Below are 11,012 nucleotides of genomic sequence, written 5' to 3' on the forward strand. Positions count from 1 at the left end.
AAATGACTCCCACCGTTGAGGAGTTTGAAGTGTTGTTGGGGCTTGAGATATCAAGCCCCGTCGTGATTCCGCCATTACGTTATGGATTTCGAGGTGAGGCTTCCGACATTTTAGGGATAAATCAAAATTCTTGAAGATTCCGGATGGCGGATCGGTTTTGAAGACAATGTCCAAGTTTTTCTTGATTGAACGCCTCACGGACTCCTCAAAGCATTGATTCACTTTAACGCCCTTACTTTGATGGTGGTGAGTCAATTCTTGTTCCTAGGTGGCGGAGACATCATAGATCTTTCTCTCATTCCCATGATTCAACAAGTCCAGAAGGGACGCCGGTTGGCACCGATGCTTTTGAGTGAGATGTTCCAATCTCTCATAGCTTGCTCTTCCGATCGTGATCGAGTTTTCCGAGGGTGTGCTCCACTCCTGCAGGTAAATTCTGAACTTAGCTTAATTTTTAAATTTAAATTTGAACTTGCTAGTTTTCCAAAGTTTAGAATACTCCTGTTATTGTAGCTCTGGTTTATGGATCATCTGGCTTCAACTGAAGTTGTTAATCGCCCATTTTGCGTTAATGCTGATCTTGTACTCATGATGTCGAGGCGAGTTGCTCCCTTCATCTCGGGTGGCAAAGAAGAATGGTATTCTTTCGTCGACAACCTTGATGATGAAAAAGTGAGGTGGGTTGGGGCCTTCCAACCTCGAGGGTCTCCGGTGATAGCATTTGATGGTGCCCATTTTCTCGTTTTGATTGGTCTTCAAAGGGCAACCCATTATGTACCACTTTGGGTTCTTCGTCAATTCGGTTATGACCAGGGTGTGCTCATCCCCGAGAATTTTAATGAGTTGGTTGGTCCATTGTCAACTGCACTTTTGAGTCGACTCGTAAAAGAATGGGGTCGGGTTGAGGTTCTAAGTCGACCCATCTTTGCAGCACACCAGTTCCCGGCATACTTGCATTGGATTCGAGAACTTTTCTCCAGGAGACCCTCGGTGTCGATAGTTCCCCGAGCACGTCCTGGTTGGTTCATCCTTCTTTGATTATCGAGATCGAGTGGAGGAGTCTCGGACTAATCATCGTCGAATTCAAGCCATTTGGCTCAAGTCCGAGAAGAAGATGCAGAAAGAGATCGCTCGGCTGACATCTGCCCTTGCCTAGTCTGGATGTAGTGATGGTAGTGAAGTGGCTAGGCTTCGAGCTGAAGTTGCTAAGTTGAGGGATCGACTTGCCTAGTGTCCTTATTTTGAGGACTTTACAGCATATTTGGTGAGCCGTGATGCTTCAGATGCCGAGAAAGTGATGATGAGCCAGGCTGCCCGAATCCGTACTTTGGAGGAACGCCTTGACTCTTTTTTCATTTCTCACCATGATGTTTGCTGACTGTGCTGTATTTCCACTTTTGTATTTTCTTGTCATTATCTGAATGTATACAAAATGTTGAAAGATTAATGCAAAGAAAATAGGTTTTGTACTGACTTGGCCTCAGGTGTATCTAATGATTTGAAAACTTGAAGTTTTAATAAGTCTTAGATTTTTCATCATTGGCCAAAATAGTAGTTTTTGAAATGCGATTTTGTGAAATGTCTTTATCCAATGAGTATGATAAATTCAGAGTTTGTAAAATCTTTGGTTGTTACGATCTTGGTGTTTTTGCCAAACACAGAGGATATAAACGTCAATTGCTCTTTTGGTTCCTTTAGAGTCATCTCCAGTATCCTGGTGTTTGGAAGATTGTTATCTGCTCGGGACATGGGTTTTTGGAAGGATTTCACCATTCACAGTTTATATTCTTGCGGGTTAAAAGTTGTTTTTTTCTGTTTATTTTGTTTGTTTTTTTTTTTGTTTGTTTTTTTTTTGTTTGTTTTTTTTGTTTGTTTTTTTTATTTTGTTTATTTACCTTTATTTCCCCTGGTGCTAGTTACGATTTTCACCAGACCCGGTTTCCACATTTTTACACATCGACGTCCTTTTTGGGATTTTCATCGTGCTGGTGGCTTTAATCATAGCGTCCTTTCGGATTTTCACTATGCCCTCTCAGACTACAGTCGTATTTTTGGATTTCTACATTTCAGTTCTGTTCGGAGTCTCTGTGTCTCTGTGGCATGGTAACTTAAGTTGAGCTGCGAGATCGACGACTCTACTCTTGTAGTGGCACTCTTTCTTAAGTAATCGATCTGGATTTCCCTCTCGAGTTTGCTGACGACTATTCGTGGTTCTGCAACTCAAGTTGAACCTCGAGATCGGCTACTCTACACTTCGAGTACTCTTTTTTTTTGAATATCCGACCTGGATTCCCCTCTCGAGTCTTCCAATGACTAGTAAGACTTTGGAGATCTGGACCAAGTCACAAGATCATTGATGCTGCCATTGTCATTGTATTGTCCTAGAACGTTCCCTGATCAAAAAGGACTTTTGTTGGGATGAAACGTTGGCTTAGGCTAATGGTGGTGGAAGGCTCCAAAAAGGGTTAAGGTTTGGATTATTAAAGTGGTTTAGACATGGGGCTTGTCTATTTTTATTTCGAAAAGGTGATCTGTGTCTCCTCCCAGCGTCTCTCAAACTTGTTTTAGCTGGAGATTTGGGTCGAGCTCAGATCAAGTGTCCGAGTTTTTTGACTTTTTTGACTTTTTTGATTTTTTATATTTTTAGCCGTTCACAGTTTATCTTCATGCGAGCCAGGAGTATCTTGATGCTTTTGCTTTGATTTTATTTTGTCCTTTTTTATTTATTTATTTTTTGCTTTTGTATTTTGTATTTTTTTTGTAGTTGTTGATTTGCCCCAGTCTTAGGAACAAATGAACGTGATGGCTCAAAAGGGCTAACTAGGGTTGGATAGTTTGTTTGGGATAGCAAAGATGACCTTTCGTCATCTCAGGGTCAGATTTCAGGCGTAATATTTCTTGACAAATGGTTGCAAGGCGCTTCTCTTCAATCAAATTCAGTTGATCAAACCGAGCTTGGATACATTCTATTTCATCTAACTCTGCTTCTTTTAAGATCCAAGGGAGGGAATCTCAACCTCTACGGGTAAGACTGCTTCCATTCCGTAGACCAATGAATATGGAGTTGTCCTAGCCGAAGTTCTGAACGAGGTTCGATAGGCGTAAAGTGAAAAAAGTAACATGTCGTGCCAATCCTTGTACGTAATTACCATCTTCTCAATAATTTTCTTGATATTCTTGTTGACTGCCTCAACTGCTCCATTCATCTTAGCTCTGTAAGGTATAGAATTGTGATGAGTAATCTAGAAATCTTCGCACATCCTGATCATATCTTTGTTCTTGAAGTTCTTAGCATTATCAGTTACTAGCTCGCTGGGAAGCCCATATCTGCAGACAATGTTGTTCTTGACAAACTTTAGGACATTACTTTTAGTGACATTGGCGTATGAAGCAACTTCTACCCATTTGGTGAAGTAGTCGATGGCCACTAAGATGAAGCGATGCCCGTTTGCAGCTTTAGGTGAGATTGGTCCGATGACGTCCATCCCCTAGAGCGAGAAGGGTCAAGGAGTAGTCATGTTATGCAATTCTGATGGTGGAGCATTGATCTTGTTGGCATAGATTTGACATAGATGGCATTTGCGCACATGCTGATAGCAGTCGCTTTCCATTATCGACCAATAGTACCCCATCCTCATAATCTTCTTGGCTAGCATGTGTCCATTCATGTGGGGCCCACAGACTCCACCATGTACAGTTTCGATTAATCATTTTGCTTCTACTTCTGCAACGCATCGGAGTAAGAGCTCATGGTGTTACTTTTTGTATAGAAAGCCATTGCTGATGAAGAATTGCCCTGCCAATTTCTGGATAGTCCTTTTTTCATTAGACGTTGCATCTGAGGAAAGGGTTTGATCCTCGAGATATGCCCTGATGTCCGAGTACCAAGGCTTTTCTTCAGATTCTTCCACTTCGACGGGCAGACAATAAGCTGGCTCATCCTGAATTCCGATCTCAATTGGGTCGATGATCAAATCCTCCGAAATACTAATCATGGAAGCAAACTTAGCTAGTGCGTCGGTGAACTGATTCTTAGCTCTTGGTATGTATGTAAATGAGATTCGGTCAAAATGTGAGCTTAATTCCTCTAGATACTCGTGGTACGGGACCAATCTCTGTTCCCGAGTCTTCCATTCTCCAGTCGTTTGATAGACTACTAGGCTTGAATCTCTGAAAACATCGATCTCATCTACGTCGAGATCTAATGCTACTTTCAACCCTACTATACATGCTTCGTATTCAGCCTTATTCTTAGAACATTGGAATTTCAGTCTAATTACAATTGGCATGTGAGACCCATCTGGTTTAATCAAGACTGCCCCTATTCCGTTTCCTTTCTGATTGGCTGCTCCGTCGAAGTACATTTTTCAGCCTGGTTCTTCGTCATCATCGTCATTTTCAATCTCGGTAAATAGTATGGCTTCATCTGGGAAGTTCATCTTTAACGATTCGTAATCAGGGAACGGGTGCTCGACGAGGTGATTAGCGATAGTTTGCCCTTTGATGGCTTTTTGAGTGACATAGGTGATGTCAAACTCAGATAATAATAACTGCCATTTTGCTGTGCGGCCTGTTAGTGCTGGTTTTTCGAATAGGTACTTCAGGGAGTCCATCCTGGCGATAAGCATAGTTGAGTAGCTGAGCAAATAATGGCGCAGTCGTTGAGATGCGCAGACTAACACACAGCAAGTCTTCTCAAGTGTCGAATATTTTGCCTCATACTCGGTGAATTTCTTGCTGAGATAATAGATGGCCTATTCCTTCCGTCTTGATTTGTCGTGTTGCCCTAGTACACACCCCATAGATGTTTCTTGTACCGAGATATACATCAGCAGAGGTCGCCCTGGGGTAGGAGGGACTAAGACTGGTGGATTGAGAAGATATTGCTTGATTTTATCGAATGCTTCCTAACAGTCTTTGTTCCACTTCTTCGGCGTATCCTTCCTTAATAGTTTGAAGACTGGCTCACAGATAGGCGTCAGTTGAGCTATAAACTGACTGATGTACTGTATTCTCCCCAAAAAGCCCCGAACATCTTTTTCGGTGACAGGTGCTTTCATCTCGAGGATATATTTGGTCTTAGCCGGATCTATTTCAACGCCTCTTCTACTGATGATGAACCCCTGTAGCTTGCCTGATATTGTCCTGAACACATATTTTGTCGGATTTAGCCTCAAGCTGTATTTTCTGAGTCCGTCAAACAACTTCTTTAGATTTACCAGGTGGTCTTTTTTAATGTCGGATTTAGCAATCATGTCGTCTACGTAGACCTCCATTTCCTTATGGATCATGTTGTGAAATAGTGCGGTCATTGCCCATTGGTAAGTTGCCCCTACATTTTTCAGTCCGAACGGCATGACTTTGAAGTGGAAAGTACCCCATGATGTGATAAATACAGTCTTTTCTTGGTCTTCTTCTGTCATTTTTATCTGGTTATAGCCTGAGAAATCATCCATGAACGAGAACATTCCTTGCCCTGCTGTGCTATCGACTAGAGTGTCGATGTGCAGAAGTGGAAAATCATCCTTAGGACTGGCTTTGTTTAAGTCTCAATAATCGACACACATGCGTACTTTTCCGTCCTTCTTTGGTACTGGGACGATGTTAGCTAGCCATTCCGGGTACGTAAAAACTATTAAAAATTCGGCTTCGAACTGCTTCATGACCTCATCTTTGACCTTGTGGGTCCATTCTAGCTTCAGTGTTCTCAGTTTCTGCTTGATTGACTTACTTCCCGAAACGATGGGTAACTTGTGTACAACGAGATCTGTATCTAACCCCGGCATATCTCTGTATGACCATGCGAAGACGTCTTGATAATTCTGTAGGAATTCAACCATTTCTTCTTTCTGTTGTGACGTTAGTAAAGCTCCAATCTTGATAATTTGTGGTCCTCTTCGGTACCAAGATTGATTGAGTTTGTATTCTCGATGTTTGGCTGAACACCTCTCTCGTAACGTTCTACCAAATCTTTGATTTCTTTGGGGAGGTATTCCATTTCGTCCTCAGACTCTTCTTCTATCCCCATGAGGTCGAAGTCGAGTTCGAGATCGAAATCATACTCATCCCTTTCAAATTTTGTTTTATCAGGATACTCATTTGATGGAGACAGATCCCTTGAAAATTCTTTTTTGGGTTTTTCGAAAATATCTATTTTTTTGAAAATTTGAAAGCTTTTTGATTTTTTTGATTTTTTTACCTTTTGAGGAATATTTGTTTTTTTGTAATTTTCTGAATACCTGAAATAAGAAGAATAATCATGCAAATTTGTTAATAAAGATAGAGAGCCCACAAAACAGTCTTTACCCGAGGACGAGGGCTCGTTATGATCCCCGAGCAAATTAATGTCATCTAACGTCATTTTTTTTTTAGGCTTCGACAGTCTTAAGTGTCAAGTTGTGCAATGTTTCCCCTTCTTTGAGGGGGCGGATGAGATGAGCAAGTGATTCGTTGGATAATTTGGATGGTGGTTCGAAGATGACCATGATCTTCGATTGGTTGTTGTTAGATTGGGACATAGTCCCTCCCAAGCTTGACGGGATGACGATGGATGCCCAGTCAATGCCTGATGAAAATGGTGAGTTGTTCTCTTGGTTGGTAGTGACCTCCACTTTGGTGGGTGCTTGAGCTGTCTCCGATAGACTTTCGTTAGAGTCCCCATTGAATAGAACATCAATGCCTTCTACGAAGGAGGATTGGGACTCAACAACTGAGTCTTCATGAATGTGCACTAGTTATGGATTTACCTTTTTGGCTTTTTTGCTGATGGTGGTTCTAGTAAGCTGTTGGGTCTGGCATGTGATTTTGGGAAGTTAACACTGATGTGGGGGACTCAGCCCAGATTCTAGATGTTCGGTTACCGATTTTACTTTCTTGCTAGTCGAAGTTCTTTCTTCTTTTCATTTATTTCTGCAATATCCCTTTTTGTGGGCCTAAACCCCAGACCAAATTAGGGAGTATGCTTTCTCGCTTCGACCAGTATAGCTCTTCCTCTTCTGCCTGGTCCCAACCCTTGCTTGGGTCGATAGCTTGCCTTTTTCATAACCCGACCAATCATCAGACTTGTTCTTGATAGCTTTGCCTTTATCTTCTCATTTCCTTTCTCAATGTGATTGACAGCAGCGAATTGGTATGAATGTTAGAGTGCCTTGTCTTTTGTCATTTCTATATCAATAAACGGCATGTCCGAAGCTCTGCTAGTTGGGATAAGATTTTCAGCCAACACGGATATCATCTTTTGTCCCATGATAAATTTCACTCTCTGATGCAACGAGGATGGTATTGCTCCGGCTATATGGATCCAGGGTCTGCCCAGTAACAAGTTGAATGTCGTTGGTATCTCCATGACTTCAAATGTTACTTCGAAGGTGCAAGGACCTATCGTGATAGGTAAATCTACCTCCCCCAGGGAATCCCTTCTTGAGCTATCAAAACCTCGAACAACCTTGTTGTTGGGTTTCACATGCGACCAATCGGGGTTGAGTTTCCGAAAGGTTTCAAGCGGACAGACGTTGAACGCCGAGCCGTTATCAATCATTACTCTGGCGACCATCATCCCCTTGCATATAACCATGATGTTCAGTCGTTCGACGTTCCCCGTTCCCTTAGGCGTAAATTCATTCTCTGTGAAAATAATAAGATTGGAGGCCATGATCTGGCCGACTGTTTGTTCCAATTGTGATGGTGTCGTGGTCGAAGGTACATGTGATTTTTCCAAAACTGTCAGTAGCGCGTCTTGGTGCTCTTTTGATTTTTGCATCAGTCCCAATATACTAATTTTAGTTGGCTGCTTATTCAATCTATCCACTATATTATGCTCGCTCTTGAGAATAAGCTTAACAAAGTCTACAACTTCCTTGTCTGTCACCTACAGCTTACCCTTTCCCTTAGCTTCTCTTTTTTTTTCATCAATTACCTCTTCCACAGTCTCTTCCGTTTCTTCCTTAACATTCGCCCCATTTTCTGATAACTTTTGGCATTTTCCTGCCCTTATCATATGGCCGATGTCAGCCACTATTGTTTCCTTCTTTGTTTTGACCCCCGCGGTTATGGTGATAGTGGTCTTATAGCTCCAGGAGACTACCTGATCGGAACTATAGGGGAATGGTTTAGGTGAGCGTATGGTTATGGGAGATGGATCGAGTTTCATGTAGAGGATGAGGGGTGGTGAAGATGGTTTGGAGGCCATGGTAGTAGAAGGAGTTGATGGAGTACATGGAATGACGAATGGTGGACGTGGAGACGAAGTGTATGGTATGTGAAGGGGGGGTCAAGTTGATCCTTGAAGAGTCAGCGGCGTGTATGGTATGACAAGGGGGGTCAGGATAGATTTTGATGATGGGGTGATCCATAAGGTATGACTAAAGGTGGTCGAGTAATGGTATTTTGATGAGTTGGATGGATGGTGAGGTCGGCCAATCTGAGTGGTGGCAGTGAATTTTGGGATGCGTTGGTTGTGTAGTAGTTGACTGTATTAACCGTTGATGCCTTGGATTCCTGGGTTAGGTGGATTCTAACTTTTGCGTCGATAGGTGCTATCAGATCCGAAGGATTGAAGTCGAGTTCTCTATAAACGACATTTACCCTATGCCCACTCCCTTCTCCGTTGTGAGTAGGTAGGGGGTTTTGATTGATGTTCTGTTGTTGGGGCGGGTTGGCAGGCCAATCTAGGATGAGAGCCTTTTTATCGATCAAGTTCTGTACTTGATGCTTGAGTTGCCAGCATTGGTCTGTAGAGTGCTCGGGTGCACCCATGTGAAATTCACAGAACAGGTTAGGGTTGTATCCTGGCCCTTTGGCAGCCTCAAGATTTGGCGGACGTTTTGCAAGATACTCACCCTTGAGTAAGATTGGCAGTAATTCCGATAATATCATGGGTAACCTGGTAAATACTCTGTTTACTCTGTTGAGCGCTAGCCCTGTTAAGCTTCTCTAAAACAATTGCACCAATAACCTATCATCTTCACCATACTAACACATGGATCCACAATACAACTTCAGATGCGACAGTGGACACCCCACTCCGTTATATTTTTCAAATTCCGGACACTTGAACTTGACTGGCAGTTGAGCATTGGGTAGAAGCACAGATCCTTGAATCGGGTTCCACTCATAGTGTTGAGACCCTTCATCCTCCTCATCTCTTCCTGTAGAGATTCGATCTACTGAGCTAGTTTTTCCTCTATTGCACTTTTGGCTTCCGTAGCTCTGTACTCACATTCGTCTTCGGGAATAACCACCGGGGGTGGTCGGTTCTGTGGAATATAGAGCGGAGGCCCCTGGTATTCAGGTACTGCAGGTGGCATTATAGTCTGTGGTCCCTGTGGAGGTTGCTCAGGTAACTCTTGGTTTGACCTGGATGTGTGCTGCTATATTGTTTGCACTTGTAGGATGCTAGCGTTGGTTAACACAGTACTTACTATCTTTTCCTGCCTCTCAATTATCTTTAATAGTGCTGTTATCGTTTGCGCTTGTAGGATGCTGGCGTTGGTTAACACAGTACTTACTATCTTTTCCTTCCTTTCAATTATCTTTAATAGTGCTGTTATTTGCGGGTCGATACCTGACGCTTCGGTCACTGGAGGTTGTGTCGGTTCAGAAGAACTCATGGTGACGATAGACGATCTGAGAAAATAGGGAGGCACTTCTGGCTACTTATATTTCTTTTGCTTGGCCACCTGTGGGTACAGACAACCAAGCGTTATTGTCTTATTTACAAAAATAAAGATGCATGATGTTTTATTAAGTTGGGTAAAGTTGTTTATTATGAGTTTTAAATGAAAAGGTAATTTCTTGGCACGGAGCCGGCATCAACACGGAGTTGACGAAACATTTTACAAAAGAATTACATCAGCACGGAGCTGACATCAACACGGAGTCGGCATCAACACGGGGTTGGCATCAGCACGGAGCTGGCATCGACACGGAGTCAGTAAGATATTTTAGAAAAGGTAATTTCATCAGCATGGAGCTGGCATCGACACGGAGTCAGGAAAACATTTTGAAAGTAGAATTATCTCAGCACGGAGCTGGCATCGACACGGAGTCGGCATCGACATGGAGTTGGCATCGACACAGGGTTGGGAAAATATTTTGAAAAAGTAATTTCATCAGCACGGAGCTAGCATCGACACGGAGTCGGCATCGACACAGAATCAGAAAAATATTTAAAAAAGTAATTTCATCAGCACGGAGCTGGCATCGACACGGAGTCGGTAAAATATTTTGAAAAAGATAGTTTCATCAGCACAAGGCTGGCATCAACATGGAGTCGGGAAAACATTTTGAAAAAGTAATTTCATCAGCGCGGAGCTAGCATCGACACGGAATCGGGAAAATATTTTGAAAAAGTAATTTCATCAGCACGAAGCTGGCATTGACACGGAGTCGGAAAAAATATTTTTAAAAAGTAATTTCATCAGCACGGAGCTGGCATCGACACGGAGTCGAAAAAATATTTGGAAAAAGTAATTTTTGAGAGAAATCGATTTGGAATAATCCCTGTTTTTAGTAGCCTCCAATTCAGTTCTCTGAAGTCATTGCCGACCAGGCAGATTTTCAAGGAAGTGGCGGCTCACAATGGCACTCTTAAATCACCTTGTTCCCTAAATAGACATAGTCTATCCCCCTCGTATCAATAGGGTAAGATCTTTCTAGGCACCAACTTTGATCAAGGATTGCAATTGGTGCTTTTTGAAACCTGGTTTTGTTTTTTTATTTTTTTATTTTTTATTTTTTGAAAAAGTTGAATGCATTTGAGTCGATTGATTGGTTGTTATCTTTGTGCATTTGGTTCGAAATTGGATCTGGATCTGGGTTGTTGACCCATTGAAAGCAAACCTGGGTTGTAAACCCAGTTGAAATGAGTTGGATCTTGGTCATGGACCCAGTTGGATCAGATCGGGGTTGTAAACCTAGTTGAACCGGATCTGGGTCGTGAACCTAGTTGTGATGGATCTGGGTCGTAACTTTTTTAAAAATGGACCTGGGTCGTGGACCTAGTGGAAACGGAT

This window comes from Akebia trifoliata, chromosome 15, assembly GCF_017979445.1.
Source record: "Akebia trifoliata isolate Shusen 1 chromosome 15, ASM1797944v1, whole genome shotgun sequence".
NCBI classification, from domain to species: domain Eukaryota; kingdom Viridiplantae; phylum Streptophyta; class Magnoliopsida; order Ranunculales; family Lardizabalaceae; genus Akebia; species Akebia trifoliata.